This window comes from Drosophila albomicans, chromosome X (genome assembly GCF_009650485.2).
Source record: "Drosophila albomicans strain 15112-1751.03 chromosome X, ASM965048v2, whole genome shotgun sequence".
NCBI classification, from domain to species: domain Eukaryota; kingdom Metazoa; phylum Arthropoda; class Insecta; order Diptera; family Drosophilidae; genus Drosophila; species Drosophila albomicans.
In genome coordinates this window covers 1,457,537-1,477,396 of record NC_047627.2, presented here as the reverse complement: position 1 = coordinate 1,477,396, position 19,860 = coordinate 1,457,537, and the positions used below count along the sequence as shown (strand labels likewise).

Below are 19,860 nucleotides of genomic sequence, written 5' to 3'. Positions count from 1 at the left end.
CCCACCCACAGAACTCCGTTGTAATACTATACGAATATACATATGTTCCAGCAGATATATGGTATATATATTATGTGAATGAATGTTTGCAGCAGGCGCCAAATTTAGTGCGCGGCAGATTGAAAACAAGTTTCATTTACTTCGAATATCCAATGCATTATTGATATAGGCTTCAAATTCAAAAAATCAGTTTTAAGAACGAAAGATATCCACCAAAAACAAAAGAAATTGTTTAAATAGAAAGAAGTGCGATAATAACTATTATATGTTGAATCGAAAAGCTCTTTTAACAAAAAGGTTTAAATATTAAATCGTTTATAAATAAATCTAGCGAAAAAAAGGAAACTTAATTTCTTATAGTTGGAGAAGAATAAATAGAAGAGAACAAGAACTCGCAAACCGAAATTGAATTGTATTACTAATTGAAATGAACTTGTAAGAAATATATTTAGACATTAAATCATTTATGATTTAAATTAAATTAAATAAATAGTTTAAAATGAATGAATTTTGAGTCGAAAAGAAATATGTTTAAATATTATATCAATTGTGAAGAAGGAAATGTCCAAAAATAAAAATGTTGTTAAGAGCTTAAAAATAATAAACTCATGTACGAATATATGATATACATATATTTAAAATCGAAAGATATACATATTGAATTGTAAGAAATGTATTAAGTCATCTTATGAAGTAAGAAATTTACAAAAAAAAAAGGAATAAAAAGAAGTACGAATAAGAAAAAGATCTTTAAACTCGCAAAACATTATTGAAACAATAAATTTTGAATTAAAAATGATCTTGTAAGAAATATGCTTAAATATTAGATGATTTATGAAGGAATAAATGTACAAAAAATGAACAGTTTAAAAGAATATGTTATGTGGTTAACTAGAGAAAAATCTTCGAATATGCAAAGCATTATTGAAATTTCATTTTGTAATTTGTTATTCTGAATTGTCATTTAAAATGAAAGCAAATGTCCAATATTTACAGATATGATCATGACCAAAGTAAAGTAAAGTAAAAAAAGTAAGATTAGAGCTAAGATTGATTTTGGAACGCTATCTGTTTTATAATAAAACGTATAAATTCGTTCATTTTTTTGTTTTTGTACGAATTTGTTTCATTTTGTATTTGTATCCTAAAACAGAAAAGTAATTCCAAAATTATTCTTAACTTTATTTAAAGTCCTAATCAAGAGCTATTAGATTCATACTTACTAAAAGTAAAAAAAAGTTCTATATATACAGAGTATAACCCATATATATTAAAGAGAACAAATGAAAGAATAAACTAATTGAATCCGCTTAGGTAAAACAGGTTAAATTGTAAATTTTGCTTTACTTCATTTTATTTCAATAAATTGTTGCAATTATCAAATAATTTAGAATTTCTTTTTCAGAACTGAGAATCGTGTTCAATGTTTACGTTGATCTCACTCTATATGAAGCTTAACTTTATTTTAGCTACATATATAAAGTATACATAAATCGTACAAAGTCTTGTTTTTATTGGACGAGTCGTTTTTTTAGTGTTAAATACTTTCATTAAGTCGAGGTTCGAGCTACAGTAGCTGGCCATAAATGAAAGAGTCTCTAACTCGACAAGATTTAAGTGGTTTGGTTTAATTGCCCAAGTGGTTTAATTGTAATTTTTAGGTAGCGTTATAATATAAGTTTAGAAATTGGATCAACACAGCAAATATACATTTCGGTATAAGAGCTAGAATATTTCCTTTTAAATATATACTCAACAGTTTGTCATATCTTAACCCACAAATCATATATAGTACATTCTACATATCTGAAGTGAACATTCGTATGATTAATTTGATGACTTTTCTCCCCATTATCATAGCATTATCAATGGCAATTGATTAATTTCAGAGAAGCTCCAAAAACGTGCCCCAAAACAATGACTACTACGAAAATTCCACTGATGGAGGCAGTTCGATCACGTTCATGCTCATGTTCGCCACTTATTAGAGGAATTGTTGTTAGATTTCCCAGATTATTTTCATAGAATTCCTATAGATAGATAGATAGACAGAAAGAGAGAGAGAGAGAGAGAGAGAGAGAGAGAGAGGTGCATGTCCAATGTTGACAAATCGCTGGTAATAAGTCAAAAAACTAGTCTAGGGACTGCTTTTTTCCTCGACCTTTTCCCTTGGGCATTTCAAGGCTCTTTTGTGGCTGCTGTCAAACAACTGTAAACTAAGCGGCGGCACTTTCACTTTTCTCCGTCTGCGATCTCTCTCCCTAATGAGATCCTTTACCTGTCCTATTTACAATGCAAGAGCAACAAATTAGTGGGAAATCTGAGGGCAAATCGATTTGATATCGATGAGAGAGTGCAAGAGTGTAAGAGTGAGGAGAGAGGACACAACAATGCCGCATTAAGGAGTTTTGTGGCATGCCACAAACATTGCCTGTGTTGTGTAGTAGCCAGCCCTCTCTCGGCAAATGAGTAACGAGCTCAAGAGCTCTAACCTCATCAAATTACAATGGATTGGCTTGAAGTCGGGACTGAAACTGAACCTCTGCGACTGCGACTTGCTTTTGAGGCGTTTAACACAGCAGTCAAAATGCGCAGCAGGTTGCATCCACAGTTGATGCTCTCCGAGTTGCACTCGCTCCCTCCTCCTCTCCCTCTCCCTCTGCGCACTCTTCTCTCTTTCTTGGTTGTTGTTTATCTGACGCTGGTGGTCCCATCCACATTGCATCCAAATTTTGATTTATTTTATCCGAATGCACCTTTTGCTGTTGCTGCCACATTGCCACGCTGCACCACCACCGTCTAAATTTAGCGGCAGCGGCGGCGGCAGCGTTGTTCACACCTCGCTGGCCGCAGCTAAAGAGCGACACAGCGACAGCGACAGCGACAAATTCGTTACATGCCCCCCGGTGCGGCATTGCGCTTACCTTACCTTGCCACATTGCAACACCTTTGCATTGTTTAACAGCAAAATGCAATAATTGTACGTAATCCTCCGCCTCCTCTTCACTCTTCACTCCTCAGCAGGAGATGCACTCGCAGATGAAACTGAAGCTGCGGATTCGCAGTCGAAGCTGGTGTCGAGATTCGCTTGTTTTGTATTGACAACAATCAAGTGTTTAGATGCCACATTCTCGTGTCCGAGCCAGCAATCCTGTGGCAGCTTCCTCTGATCACCAAATGCGGTTGCGTGGGACAATCATACACTGCAAAAGATTAAAGCAGTGAGTGACTGTAAACTGGGCTTTATACGTTTCATTTTAAATATATATTATATCTTCAACTTAATAATATTTAAATTGCAATTAATCAAATGAAATATGTAACAACTCGCACGTGAAGAAGCTTATATCGATAAGGCACTACTCAACACTATTATCGACAATCATACACTGCGAAAGATAGAAGCATAGATAGAGCTTCATATTATAAATTTTGAATATACAAATCTTAAGCTTAATAATATTCAACTTGAAGATTTTCACAATTGCAAAATGCAAGAGCACGCACATGGAGAAGTTTATATCGATAAATCGATATTGTAATGCAATTCACTACACAGCACTATTATCAACAATCATGCACCGCATAAGATAAAAGCAGTGAGTGACTATAAATTACGTATTCATAGTATTATATACATAAATTTGAATCTTAATAATACTCAAATTGAATTTTTCACAATTAAAATTTATATGAAAATTACAACATATCGACATTCTAATGTTATTGTACTTCTCAGTCCAGAATCGATAAGCAAGGGGATATTTATACGCTGCACAAGACATGAATAACGACTGACTGTAAATTACAATTCATAGATTAATTTTAAATCTATAAATCCTAACCTTAATAATACTCAAAATGAATATTTCACAAATACACTTTTATAAAAATCATAACCTGCACGTGAAAGCTTTTCTATCGATATATCGATATTCTAATGTGATTGTATTTCTCAACACTATTATCGATGTATAAATCGCAACTTTCTTTTTTATTTATTTTAAAAAAGTTAGATATATGTAATTCAAATCAACACTAAAGTATTTTTGAAGCACAGGCTGCAAAGATTTTCGGCTTTCATAATTTCACATGAACAGAACATCTGCTAAGAAGATTTTACTATTCTACTTTTTGACTTCGTAGCTCTCTACACAATTAAATAAGATTAAGATTCAATAAATTGTTACTATAATCAAATTCAATATGTTATTTTCAGAACTGCGAATCCTTTAAATAAGACAATTTATTGTATTTTAGTATTGATAATACATTCAAAATTAAAGATTATATGCAAAAGTATTGTCAAATTAATATTGATTTTTAATATGCAATTAGTTCAAATTTATTAAATAAATTCCAACTATAAATGATGTAAGACAAACAAAACAAAACACTGGCAATAGTGACAAATATAAGACAACATTTTGCAAAATATTACTAACTTTTACTAACTGTTTAAAAACTAGAAATGGAATGTTATAAAATTCCTAAAATTTCTAGTAAATGTTACCATACAATTCTAAGATTTCGACGTAATTTTCAATCATAACTTCACAATAAATAATAAATTGCTATATTATTACTAGATAATATTTTAAAAAGATTGAATTATTAATTATACAAATAATAGAAAACATATTACAAAAATTATAACTATCTACAAAACTTCCAGCTAAGTAAATTTCATTGATCATAGTTTAATTATAAATTATAAAAAAAAAAATAACATCTGTTGTAAAACTCTCCTCAAAGATTTTTACTACATATCGAATAATAACTCTACAATAAATTAGTAAATTACCAAGTATAATCATTGAAGTGAATAGATTAACAATGCTCTTCCATACATTCTGATTATAAGTTATTTAATTTGGATTCTTAATATACCTTTTGTTATGAAACATAACTAAGTAAAAATAGATTTTCACATTTTCAAATAAATTCTGGTTATAAATTAATATAAAAATTAAAAACATTTTATATTATTCTTAGCCCAAATTTCTAATAGATTTTAAGTTCAAAGTATTTTTTTAAATAAGTAAAATTCTAAGAAAATATTCTTTGCAATGAATATATTTCAAAATATTTACAATAAATTTAAATTGTAAATCATTAAACAAAATTTTATATATATATATATATTATTAAATTTCAAACTGAGATTTCTAATAAGTATTTAATTATAAGATTACAATAAATAAGAAAATTAAATAAAAACAAATAAGAAAGCGTTCGATTGAAATATGAAACAAAATTGATCTGCGTGCAAACATAATGAATGCTCTCAAAAAAAATTATATGCCCATCTCTTATAGTCTCCAAAATCTATGTGTTCATACAGCCGGACGGACAGACAGACAGACAGACGGAGATGAGTATATCATGCCTTTGGAGATGCCTTCTTTTACCTTCTGCATATCCTGGGGGCACAAAGCTATAATAATCTTCTACCCTATGGGTAGCGGGTATAAAAATAAAATATTAGACACATTTGCAATAAAATGTTGAATTAAAAATGCAAGCAATATAAATGTAGAAAAAGAATTTTGAATTTATTCCCTCACCAACATGAAATAAATGTCGCCAAATTACAGCAGAGTAAAATTATTGAGCTGCAATGAATTAATTTCACTGTGGCAAGTGGCAAGTGGCAACTGGCAAACGGCAATTGCAACATGCAGCGTTATTGAAACTTAAGCCCAAACCCAACGCAAAGTTCATGAGACAGAAACCGAACCAAACGAAACCTCAACCTCAAACCTTAAATCCCAATAGCGAATGACCTGTTTGGCTTACATTTCGATGCGGCTGCCTTTCGGTGGTTGCTCCTTAGTGGTGTGGTGTGGTATGTAGCATGCGGCATGCGGCATGTGGCAAGGCCTCAATCTCAATCCCAATCCCAATGCCAATCTCAATCTCGATGCGAATGCGAATGCTTTACGCTCCATATGCCACGTGCGTAGACGAAAGTCATTTAAAAATTGAAAGACATCGCCAAGGCAAAGAGGGGGGAGTGTGGGCAGCGTGGGCAGAGGGGGAGGGTGGGGGCCACACACAACGCAACGGACAAATGTAAAAACCAAGTCAAATTCCTTGTATAAAATTCATTGAAAAATTTTATGCAACATAAATTTTGCGTGCAGGATTTGGATTTGGAAATTCTGCCTAGAAACTCCTGTCCCACAGAGAGAGAGAGAGAGAAAGAGAGAGAGAACTCAATCACACACAGTTTGTTGTCCTGCAAGGAGTAGAATGCGAAGGGGAAGGGGGGAGGTGTGTGGGGTGCGAGTGTCATTTCAATTTTAAAGCCAACGAGCGGCCCTTTCACAAGGACTTTCGACACAAAAGTACCAACAAAACGACACAAAAAAAGAAAAAAAAAAAAAAAAACAAGGAGAAAACCCGCCCTCAAACCGCTTAAGAAGTGTCCTGGGTCGGCTGTTTGCCGGTCCTTATGTCCTTGTTGGCCGTCTGACTCGATGGTCGCTTGGCTTTTGTCGTTTGTCGGTTTTTATAGCTTTTTGATTTGCCATTTCTGGTAGCAAATGATCAAAAATTGAATGAAATTGTTATTTTTCAAGTGGAACATGTCCTTAACTTCGAGCTTGTTCTTGTTCTTCGTATCGTTGGCTGCTTTTTAGTACCACGAGGGTAACAGCAACTTGTTTGTCCTGTTGCGGGTTGTTATCCTTAATAAGGGGCATCAACATTTTGTTGCTTTGCTCTGGCTTGTGAGAAGCGACAACCGACAACCGAATGCAGCACTGCACCTCAGACTCATCATCATCATCATCGTCATTATTGTGTTCCTTCTCATAATCATTACCATCATCATCATCATCATCATCTTCGTTGTCATCGTCTTCAGGCTCAGCGGAGATCCATGCGTGAGATTTCTTCAGGTCTTGGCTCCCGTCTCTGTCACTTTCTGCTTTCGGAAAATTGAAAAATTTCCAAGCGATAAAATTGTATCATAGAGCGCCAAATGGGCCAAAGGATTTTGCTCTCATGTGTGGGCAGGTGGGCGTGGCAATGTCATCACAATGAAAATGCGAATGAAAATGACAATGGGACATTTTCCTGACTGCGCCAAAAAAAGACAATTAAAATATTTGCCTAAATTATATGTGTGTGTGTGTGTGTGTGTTGTATGTATTCATGCAACCTGCGGAGACAGCTGTGGCATGTGGCAGAGAGACAGAGATACATACATACATTCGTGCCTCGCCTCTCAACGCTGGCGCACATCAACCACAAATATTAATTATGAATTTATGATCCAATATTTATTAGCAATAAAAGCAAGCAGGCGACGACCAACGACTGACTGACCAACCAACCCTCGCCTCCCCCTCCTCTGATAGTTCTTCCCGCTCTTCTTCTTCTTCTTCGTGCTGTTGCAGAACTTGACGCACTGAAGCGTCGCTAATGAACTTTTATCATCAGCTTGATGAGCCAGACACACACAGAACGAACATTGACGTGGGGGAAGGGGCAGCAATGAATGAGCAGAAGGGGGGAGGGAGAGCTGCTTATAAGTAGCAAAACATGGACACACACACACACACACACACACACACATGTGACCCTCTTATATCACATGATTATTGAACTCTCGAAACTAAGCACTTTTAATAAAGCGCATCTTCAATAATTTCACATCGCACTGGATTAATTATGCTGCTCATAAATTTCCGAATCTAATTGAATTAGCAACTGCTTCAAATTTTGTGTAGTTCGAGTCGATTAAAGTACGTTTCACTAATTTCAAATGTTCCATTTGAGTACCACAAATTTACAATCACATTATTACATTTCAATTGATTCTATGAATGGAAATATTGTTTCCTTCATTCTGATTATTAATCTAAAAAATTTTGATATTAAATTCATTTGGTTTTCATTAAATTATTCTTATATGTATTATATTCTGAGTTACATTTCAAAATATTATCTCCATTATTATTTTTATTAATCTAAATCTATTCTAAAAACAGATATTTTGAAGAAATTTTATCTTCTTTATTCTGTTTATCTTAAAAGAGATGTTTTTAACTTAATTTTATTTGAATATTATCTTCATTTAATTATATTCTCCACTTCTTTTTGATTTTGATACTAAATTCATTTGGTTTTCGTTAGCACAGTTGCATTTGAATATATTATCTCCTTTATGTTTATTAATATAAAACGAAATACATATTTTGAACAGACTTTTATTTTAATATTGTATCCATTTATTAAGATAATCTCCTTTATTCTGTTTATTAATCTAAAAGATATTAATATTAATCTTAAAGATATACATTTTTATCTATTTAATAAATTCACTTACAAAAAGAACAGTTCATTGTTGCCAAGTTATTCTTCATATTTATTTGTCTCTTTTTCGAAAATGTTATATCACATCTTGTGCTTACGATTTTTTGAGATTGTTCTTTATTCTCTATTTTTATTTTTCAGTTTTTCATTTTGCTAACAGTGTCGAAACAAAACATTAAGAGCTGTTGTATTATTTTAAGCAGGTGAGTATTAAATAAATTTATATTTGAAAACACAGTTCATTATTGCATCTTTGAATTGATGTTGAAATTTATCCTCTAATAAATATTATTGTCTTTGTCATATTAAAATAAAAATTTGAAATTGCAGTACAAGCTTAATCTATAAATTAATAGTCAATATTGAATTATTTTGTTGTCATCTAAGACTCGCATTTAAAGTTAATTTTTTGCAAGGAAATCGCATTTAGTACAACAGTTAATAAATGTACAAATGCAATAAATAAAAGACAACAATATTTATTCACCTTATACAATCAAAAAAATAATTCTAATTGCATTACAATATTAAATTCATTTCTCACCTTCAACTGTAACATTAACAATTGAAAACGCATATTTATCTATAAATTTATAATCGTTATTATTATTAGTCATTACTATTGAGTTGACATTTACATTTACATATAAATACAATGAATCATTCTTAACATCATAAGTGTAACATAAATTTTAATACAATATATAAGTATAATATTTAATTATTAGAATTAGTAAAAAGTGTATTCACAAGTTTTTATCACTACCGCAATTCTATTTTTACATTTACTTTCCCAAATTCTTAAAATCACATTCATTGGTGAACAAATTCTTCGAAGTAAACACAATATAATTTTTATACCCGCTACCCATAGGGTAGAAGGGTATTATAACTTTGTGCCGGCAGGAAATGTATGTAACAGGTAGAAGGAGGCATCTCCGACCCTATAAAGTATATATATTCTTGATCAGCGTCAACAGCCGAGACGATATAGCCATGTCCGTCTGTCCGTCTGTCCGTATGAACACCTAGATCTCAGAGACTATAAGAGATAGAGCTATAATTTTTTTTCGACAGCATTTGTTATGTTTGCACGCAGATCAAGTTTGTTTCAAATTTTTGCCACGCCCACTTCCGCCCCTGCAAATCAAAAAAATCGAATAACAAGCGTAATTTTAAAGCTAGAGTTACGAATTTTGGTATATACAATAATTACTATAGTAGTTATGATTCCTGAAAATTTGGTTGCGATCAGATAAAAATTGTGGAAGTTATTAAAGAAATACTTTTATATGGGCAAAAACGCACACTTACTAGGGGTCTTAGTTGCTATGGTTGACAATCTGGTATATTGTGCCGTCTATGGTATATTTTGAATGCGGTACTATATCGATATACCACATATACCATTTGGTATATTTGTAGTATTTTTGCAGTATATTTGGTATATTTTGAGAATAATACCGCAAAATATATTGCTTTTATTCAAAATGGGTAGCGGGTATCTCACAGTCGAGTACACTCGACTGTAGCTTTCTTACTTGTTTACTAATGTGACTGTCTTATAATAATCATTTATTGAGTTTCGTTGATAAAATGAATATAACAATTTATTTTTCATGATTAATATAATAAACAATAATTTATCATCGACTGATTCTGATTATAAATTATTTCAAAAATATAAAACAAGCCATAAAATTTTGAAGATTTCGAAATAATCTTAAATTTGAACTAAATATAATAAATATAAAGTAAGGTATTATAATTTAAGTCAATCATTAATATAATAAAAGATTAATATCAATCTCTGATGGATTCTGATTATAAATTATTTCAAAAATAGAAAACAAGTTATCAAATTTCTAACTGAGATTTCGTAAAAATCTTAGGATCAATAACTAATCTGCTAAGAATAAATTTGATAGAATAGAATAGCTAGAATAGATTTGCACAGTAAATATAAAGTATTGTGTTTTTACTATATTTGAGTTAGTTATATTAACCATAAAAGCTTATTAGCAACAAATATATTTAATTTAACAAGTTATAGAAATTCTTCTTAAATTCACAAAGTAGTCTACTAATAAATTTGAGCCAATATATTAACCCAGTAAATATGTGAAGTATTGTGTTATAATTTAAGTGAATCATTAATAATTATGATTATTGGCAATTATCTATCCTTGATCGATTCTTGGTGACTGATTCTTCCTTCGACTGAGATCTTCGTTCAGAGAGACTTAATCCTGTTGGAGCTGCAAGGACACCAAGAGAGAGAGAGAAAGATTCAAGTTAAGAGCATTGACTGGTCAAGTGTTCACCACCATCAGCAGCAGCAGCAGCAGCAACAACAACAATAACAACAACGACAACAACTTTGGCAATCGGGCAACAACAATAACCACAATGAAGAAACAAATGAACGTAGCAATTTTTAATTGCTCCCGTTTGAAGTTGTCAGAGTTAAACGCTGGTGTCTCGAGGGGGTGAAGTGAGGATTCAGTTTCAGTTTCGGTTTCGGCTATCGGGGAATGGGCCAGGCTAACATTTAGTAGTCTCTCTCTCTATGTGTGTGTGTGTGTGTGTGTGTGTGGATTTTTATTGTATTTTTGTGTGGCGGCCGCTTGGCCGGCTTGTTGGCCATGTTTTATGTGTTTCGTTTCCATTGAAAACCCCAAAGAGCCGAAAGAAACAAAAATTATTTGTAAACGGCGGCTGTGACAATTTTTTCTTCTCTCTCTACTGTTTTTTGTTTTTGCTGTTGACTGTTGGCTGCTTGTTGTAGTATTTTGTATTTTGTGGCTCTTGTTGGCGTTCCGTGGAAGTTTGTAGCCGCGTCGCCACTAAAACCGAAAACCAAAAACAAAAATTAATTGGAAATTTTTATGTCTCAAACATGTTGTAAGCGCGGGGCAGCAACAGCAACAGAAGCAGCAACATCCACAGCAACAGCAACAACAAGGCGCAAGTTCGAGGTTAATTGTTTGATTTTCTAACAAACTCAAAAACAATGCCAGCGACGACGAACGACAAAAATCATAATAATAAAAGCCGAAAAACAAAAATAAATAATTTTTGAGGCCAATCTCATGAGAGGTGAGCCGAAGCCAAAGCCAAAGCCAAAGCTATGTACCTGATGATGAAACAAGGCGACGACCCACAGGAAATGTTTCTTCTGTTTTCTGTTACAAATATCTCGAGCCGCGTTTCCGGACCGATCTTCGGGCTCTTCTTCATTCATTGTAAGCGGGACTGTTCAACTGCTCAAATGGTCAACTCGAATTTATGGCCTGCAAGACGCAAATTCATTTCACACTAATTGTTTGTCTCTCTCTCTTTCATTCTCTCTCTCTCTCTCTCGTTGACAGTTTATTCGAGCTTTGGTTACTCATCAACGATTTCCATTCCATTCACTTCAATTTGATTCATTCATATCACACAGAATTATTTACAAATATGCAATTATCCAATTGATTATTATGTTCATCGATATTCAATAACAAAGCATGGACACGATCGCTTCAAGAGGTTGTCGCTTTGCAATTTTGTGACGTCAGCAAAGCTCAAATCTCAAATCTCTAGTTCTAGTTCTCTAGTTCTTTTTGTTTTTACTTATAATTTGCACGAATAATAAAAGAAATAATTATTATTCAAAATATTCCAAATTTTGACAAATTTACAACTTGTTTTATAATAACTTGTATTTATTTGGATGTTAAATAACATTGGTTAATTTTCATTTTAAATGGAACCCATAAACTTTAATTCAAATTTGATCTTTCCAGATTAAACTAAAATAATTTTGGTATTCCTTACTATATATTTTACTATTTTTGCATATTCCAAAGATTCTTAAAATAAAGTATTATACACATGTTTATTTTTTTAAATATTACTAAAATTAATGAACGAATTTATGATTATTTTTAAAGTTGTTTTAGATATTCCTTTAAAATTTTAATATACCACACATTTTTTATATGTTTAAAATAATAAGAGTTCGTTTGTCTTTTGTTTGGCAAAAATATATCTGTATATATTTTTTAATGTATAATATTATAACGTGTACTTATTTATATTTGTTTAAATTGTGTTCTAATTCCATAATTTCGCTATCGATCGCGACACTCGCTGAGTTTGCAAAGATCCAAAATAGTATTGGAAGTATGTGTGTACCGAATTTGCATACGCAATAATATGAACATCGATTAGTTGTTTGACATCGATATCAATTAAAATATCGGCTAAAAAAGCGACGCCCAATCTTTTTACCACCATTAATAAGTTTGCATAGTTCTGTGGTGGAGTTGCGACGCAATTCAGCGCGATTGATTCGCCAAAAAATGATTGTGAAATAATATTGTGAAATTAGATCATTGCAAGACGAGTTGTTTACGCAAATTGACAGGTAAGTCAAATGACAAGAATCTTCGCATAAACCTTATTCACATCTTAACTCAATGAACAAAAATGTTGGTGTTCAAATTTGTGTACAATTTCTGCGGCGTAGTTGCATTCTGGCGCCATGTGGAAAATTTTTTTGAGAAAGCAAATGGGAATTAAGACATTCTAGGAATTACATAAGTGACAATCAATGAGATTTGAAATGGTAGAGAATTTACAGAAGGATCAATCAAGTTTAAATAGCATGAATGTAGTATACTATACTCTCAATAAGCAAAATGTTTTTATTAAAGTGCGTTTGTGTATTACAAGGTTCATCACATATGCACCACTGTGCGGCGTCGTTGCGTTTTGGCGCCATGTGCAAGGTTTTTTTTTTAGCAATGTGATACAATGAGACATATATTTAAAAGAAATAACAATCAAGTTTAAATAGCAGGAAATTTGTACTATATTTGTAATACACTGTATTCACAATGTCTTTTCGGTAAAATACATTTGTGTACAATAGTATTTGCCACACGGTGCGGCGTCGCTGCATTCTGGCGCTATGTGGAAGGCTTTCTAGGAACTAAGTGTGAATCGATGAGATTTGAAATGATTTTGATTTTGAAGAAAGAAGCAATCAAATTTAAATAGTAGGAATACAATATAAAGTAAAGTGTTTTCTATAAAATAAATTTGTGTACAATAAGTTTCAACACATTTGCTCCACAGTGCGGCGTCGCTACATTCTGGCGCCATGTGGAAGATTTTTTTTTTTTGAGCAATGTGAAAAATGTAAATCAATGATACAGGGACTTAAAAGAAGTATCTTTCATGTTTAACTAACAGAAATGTAGTACACTATACTCTCAATTAGCAAAATGTTTTCGTTCAAATAAATTTGTGTACCCATCACATTTCATCATCACATGTGCACCACTGTGCGTCGTTGCACTCTGGCGCCATGGCTTTCTACGAACTAAGTGTGAATCGATGAGATTTGAAATGATTTTGATTTTGAAGAAATAAGCAATAAAATTTAAATAGTAGGAATATACAATGTAAAGTAAAGTGTTTTCGATAAAATAAATTTGTGTACAATAACTTTCATCCCACTTGCACCACTGTGCGGCGTCGTTATTCTCTGACGTCATGTCTAATGCTTTTTTGGGCAAAAAAATGTCAAATAAATTAATGAAACAGAGATTTTAAAGAAATAATTATCAAGTTTACATAGCATGAATGCAGTATACTGTACTCTGAATAAGCAAAATGTTTGTGTTCAAATACGTTTGTGTATAATAGTATTTGCCACACGGTGCGGCGTCGTTTCATTCTGGCGCCATGTGGAAGAATTTCTAGGAACTCAGTGGCAATTGATGAGATTTGTAATGATGGAGATTTTGAAGAAGGAAGAATCAAGTTTAAATAGGACGAATATAAGTTAAAGCAAAGTGTTTTCGTTGAAATAAATAAATGTGCAATAAGTTTCATTACATTTGCTCCACTGTGCGCCGTCGTTGAGTTTTGACGCCATGTGTCGCATTTGTTATTTGTGAGAAAAACAAATGTGAATCGATGAGATTTGAACGAAGAACTAATCAAGTTTAGCTGTCAGGAATGTATTATACTATACTATACTATATATGTATATGTATTTTCTTTGTAATATTTATGCTTCCGTTTTGGGTTCTCAGAGTGTTTGTTGGCCAGTTGAACGCCCACTGAATGGCGCCACAAATTACAAAGGCGTCGTGTGCTGTGTAACAGAGTCCGATCTCAGTCTTCCTCTTACAACTGCAACTGCAACTGCAACTGCAATCGCAATCCTAGTCTGAGTTTCAGTCTGAGTCTCAGTAGTTGTGCCTTGTCTCCTGTCAGCATTTGCTAGCCACGTGCGCAATGTGAGAGAGAAAGAGAGAGGGAAGCGGTAGAAGGTGTTGTTGTTGTTGTTGGTGGCTTCCTGTCGCCAATTTGCTAAACGGTCACCGCGGATTGCATTAAGATGGGGCAGAGGATGGGGCACCCAAAAAGGCGACGAATACTCGATAGCTGGACGACAAGCTGATCAAACAGTTCAGAGCTGTTTTGCATAAAACCCAACCGAAGAGAGAGTCAAATGCCAAACGCCAAAGAGAAGCGAGTCCATTGGTTATCCAATTGTCTACGAGTCAAAGAACAAAACTAAGAAAAGTGAAGAAATTTGTATTGTAAATATTTAAGTCATATTTAAAGCTATTTGCTGTTCAAATTGCGCAGCTTCGATTTACATTATTGAGAAATTTCCAGGGATGCAATTCAAATCGATTCGATTATTTGTTCAACTTTTGATGCACCTCTAGCCAAATTTTTATTTATTTTTTTCATACTTTGCGCTTCATAATTACATTTTATTTGCACTTGGCAATCGATTATTTTATTTTATTTATTTCTTATTGAATTATGATTTAGAGTTACTAATAATGTTTGATCTTTTTATTTGATTCTTTAGCTTAATTTTGATTTATAGTTAACAATGATGAATTGAATTCATGATTACATTTTATTTGCACTTGACAATCGCTTTATTTTATTTATTGTTGACTCTTTAATTCAATTATGATTTGGAGTTAGTAATGTTTGATGTTTTTAATCGATTCTTTAAGTCAATTTTGATTTATAGTTAATAATTAGCAGTTTTGTGAAAGAATTTGAATTGTTCGAATTTGCTGATCGTTCAGTTGAAGATGCCCTTTATCTTTAGTGTAGGGTATTTCTGGTTGCTTGTTTGCTGCTTTTGTGAATGACTTGACAATGTATTCGTGAGTGTGAGTGTGAGTGTGATTCGCGAGTGCGAGTGTGAGTGTGTGTATTCTGTTTTCTTGAGTTGCAATGCAGTGAAGTCCAGACTGTGGCTAGTTTGTTGCTTCGGATTGTTTATTTTAGTTGGCTTTATGGTTATGGATGCAGATACAGATACACAAACACACACTCACACATACGTACAGTAGCCGAAAACAGAGACAGGGACCAAAAAGTTTACAGCAAACAGCAGAGTTGTTGGTGCTCAGTGGTTGCCACTGGTTGCAGCAGAGAGTAGCAACAACAGTAGCAATGGATTTGCATGTAGTACATGAAAACCGTGATCTCCAATTTGTTGTTGTTCAAGTTGAGAGGAGTGTGGCATATATGTGTGTGTGTGTCTGTGTCTGTGTGTGTGCAGTCGAGTCGAGTTAAGTCGCATCGCATCGCGTTGCCAGAAACGAATTGAAACGCTTACAGGGCCTGATCTTGGATTCCCGCCGTACTTGGGCTACATGCCAAAAAGTTTGTAACATTATTTTAAGGTGCCGGCTTCGGGTCTGAGCTGAGCTAAGCTTCGTTGCAAGTTGTCAAGCTTGCCATGGCAAATTTGCGATCAAGCGACAACAACAGTGACAACATGAGCCAGTGACGACCGCTGTCCAATCTCCCCCCTCCTCCCCTTCCTCCCCCATTGCTCCCCTGTTAAGCAAGCTGTGAACTGCAAGCGAGCTCAGCTCAGTTCAGTTCAGTTCAGTTCTGCAGCCTTCTTGGGTTTCAACGCTGTACATCACGTTGCCTTGTATCGAACCCAAGTGCAACACGGACTCTGCACGCAGACTCATCTCTCTTCTTCTGTCTCTCTCTCTCTCTCTATCTGTCGCTGTCGCCAAATCCAAGTGCACATCTTTGTGACTTTGTCTTGGACTCGAACTCTGTCTGTGACTGTGTCTTTGACTCCCTATAGCGAGTCAGCAGCAGCATCAGCAGCAGCAACGGGGCCGAACTTTATTGACCATATTGATTGCTGCTGTATTGATCGCTTGTTGCTGATAAACAACAAATGGCCGGGGCATGCTGCAACACACACAGTTGGATGCTTCACACACTGATGTTGCATGCACCTTTCGCTCTCTGCTTTATGATGATGAGCTGCAGTCTTCTCCATGAATTTCACGCGTGTTTTCACGCCGAGTGTTTAACGCGATCAGCGGGATTGTATTAAGTTTGCAAATATATAATAAAATAGTATTATACTTCTTTTTAAGTGCTTTATTCGTTTGCAACATAATTTACAACAATTGTATAACAAATTATAACTAAAGAAACATCATAAATATAGGAGTTAGTAGACTAAAGACTATTTATTCTTATTATTATTATTATAGTAATTATTATTAGTGTTACAAAATTATTAAATAAATACTAAATTATACCTAAGACTATATTTGGTATATCGACATTATAATACATTAAAAATACACCACAGAGTAATAAGTATCATGAATGCTTTCAAATTTACCCTCTTTGTATTATTTTTGTATATTCAAATATACCGATTAAATCATTGTTATATTCCACCTTTTCTTGTATATCATATAAATAATACTTTTTGGAAAAAATATTTCAAACATCAGCCATTATTTTATAATGCATTCATAGTTTAATTGGAGCAGTTTTTTAGCGGAAGAATTTTTGAATGTGGTTCAATTTGAAATGACAATCAATTGTATATACGAAATCAATTTAGTGTCCAACTTCAACAATAAACTTGCTAATCTTTTGCTATAGAATAAACATATATCACATGAGAGTATAAATATTTGTGAAAAATGCAATATTGTCTGAAGAAAAAGTTGGCAATAGTTTTTTAAACTTGGCATGAAAGAAGCTTGATAATAGACTACATTTTTGTTTATTTCTTTTATTAATTATTATAATAAATAATAATAAATTCTTTAAAACTTTACAACTGCCGCTATTTGGTAACATTATGTAAAAGATATGCACACAAAAACTTCTATTATTATTATTAAACATCATTATCAAAAATTAACGTATTTTTAACAAAAACCTTTTACATCTAACATTTCCTGACAAACAGATCGTAACGCATTTTAGTTTGGAGCGTGTTTCGAAAAATCGTGATATATATTTTTCAAAGATTTATTTTTATTAACAAAGTATCATAAAATTAATGAAAAAGGGAAAAATATCTTACAAACCTAATTACCTTAGTTAAATATCATTTAAATTTTTTTAAAGAATACAAAATCGTGATTTGTTTTTATACAAATATAATAAAATGAAAGAAAAATGGATTTACTAACTTCATTAATTTAGATAAATATTTTAATTTGAAGATATATTTTTCAAAGATTTGTTTTAATAAAAAAATATAATAAAATTAAAGAAAAAGGGAAAAATATCTTACTAACTTAATTTATTTTGTTAAATATTTTTAATCGAAGATATCTTTGTCAAATAATAATTCTTTCAAAAGTATTTCTACATATTTTATTACTCTAAAAAGGTGATCCGATGTTGAAGATCGATAGGGTTTTGAAATCGTTTCGGCATGCCGAAGTAGCTCGTAAAAGCGATCGTAAAATCGAGAACGTGTAAACGAACGTTGTTGTTGCTAGTGACGGCTTCTGACCAGGCCCACAAAACAGCGGGTGGTTGTCTCTGTTGTCTCTTTTGGCTGCCGGTTGCCAGTTGCCAGTTGCCAGCTTCGTTGCCTGCTTGTCTGATGTCTGTTGTCTGTTGTCTGGTGGCTGTGTTTTTGGTCGAGGGGCACGTTTGCATATTCATAATTTTGAGTTGGATTTATCAATTGCTCATCTTGGTCATGAAAACGCATAAACATTTCAAAGTGCCTGGCGCGGGTCAATAATTTGACATGAACGAAACAATACGCAGATACAGCTGCTCAGAGAGAGAGAGAGAGAGAGAAAGAGAGAGAGATGCTCAAAGAGATACAGAAGAGGCTGTCTCTACTCAACTCAGCTCTTCTCAGCCTTGCGCCATTCGATGAAGTGTGAATAATTGAAAGTTTGCAACCCGGGGGCGTAGAGCCCCTGAAGCTGAAGACTGCAGAAGACGAGGACTTAAGCGTGAGGTGAAGGCTGTGAAGACTGAGGTTAAGGCTGAAGCTGAAGCTGAAGCTGCCTCAAAGTTGTCTACAAACAACAGGCAAGCAAACACTAGACTCTGGGCATCGTCTAGCGCTGAAGAGGCGCACGAAGATCAAGAGCAACACAGCAGCAGGTAGCTCAAGAGAGACAGAGAGAGAGAGAGAGAGAGAGAGAGATGAGAGAAAGGCTGGGAGACCAGAGGCAAACTATCTCCAAGTGCCCTTTCGCATAGAATTCAATTTCGTTGTAGTCGCCCACACAGACAAAAGTAAGAGAGGGAGATTTGCCCTCAGCCTCAGTCTCAGCCTTAGCCTCGGCCCACGCCCACATGTAGAGGACTTGTTGTTGCATTTGATTTTTAGCCATGGCCATAAAATGTTCGCAGTTGCCTCTGCCTCTGTCTCTGTCTCAGCCTGTTGCATGCCACGTTGGCAATTTTGTAATTAATTTATTGCCCCAGGCGGCATCAAGAAATTGTCGCAAACTCTCGCGACGTGTCAAAACTATTTTTAATTGGAATGCCCGAGACTTTTGTCCGTCTGTCTGTCTGTCTTGTCTGACCTGAGCCAAGTGCAGCAGCAGCAGAAGAAAGTGAAAGATCTGCAAGTGATCGTAAAGTTGGCAAGATCAAAGTGCTTTTTGAGTGCTTTCGTTTCTATTTTCTGCGCTTTAATTGATACTTCTTTTTTGTTGTTGCACACACACACACACACACACACAGCAATGTTGCAGCACCGTTGTGTCTGCCGCCTTGCAGCTTGCAGCATGCAGCATGCAGCATGTAGTATATGACTAATGCACCACTCAATAGACACTAAAGATGCATTACGATCTCCGGGGCTGAGCGAATTGCATTTTAATGCAAATTTGGTGTCAACGCAATATCGACCATGACAGGCAGCGCCAGGCGGCGATCAACGACGCTCTTTTCCAGTTTTGCAGTTTTGCTGCATGCCCCACAACAAGCGCAACGCAACGCAACGCAACGCTCACGCACTCACTGTAGATCGCTTTTTTTTCGTAAGTGGCAACTGTGGCAACTTTGCTTTGCCAACTGCTTGGTGTTAAAGTGACTGATTAAGTTCTGCGTTCTGCGTTGTTCGTTGTTGTTGCTGTTGTCGAGACTCTCGTTGTTGCTGTTGTTGCTCTGGCTGCTGCTGCTGCTGCTGCTGACGCTAAACGAATTATACGCTTACGTAGGTGGCAGACACTCAGGCAGGCAACC

At 34.2% G+C, this 19,860-nt stretch overlaps 1 protein-coding gene across 1 annotated transcript in view; it reads left to right on the top strand.

The window, feature by feature from the left end:
- The first annotated feature begins 12,369 nt into the window (after positions 1–12,369).
- Positions 12,370–19,860, top strand: part of LOC117578017 (uncharacterized) — a 67,344-nt gene continuing 59,853 nt past the window's right edge. The window contains exon 1 of the mRNA XM_052005739.1: positions 12,370–12,736. The gene's annotated coding sequence lies outside the window, so the exon portion shown is untranslated. The remainder of the gene's footprint in view (positions 12,737–19,860) is intronic.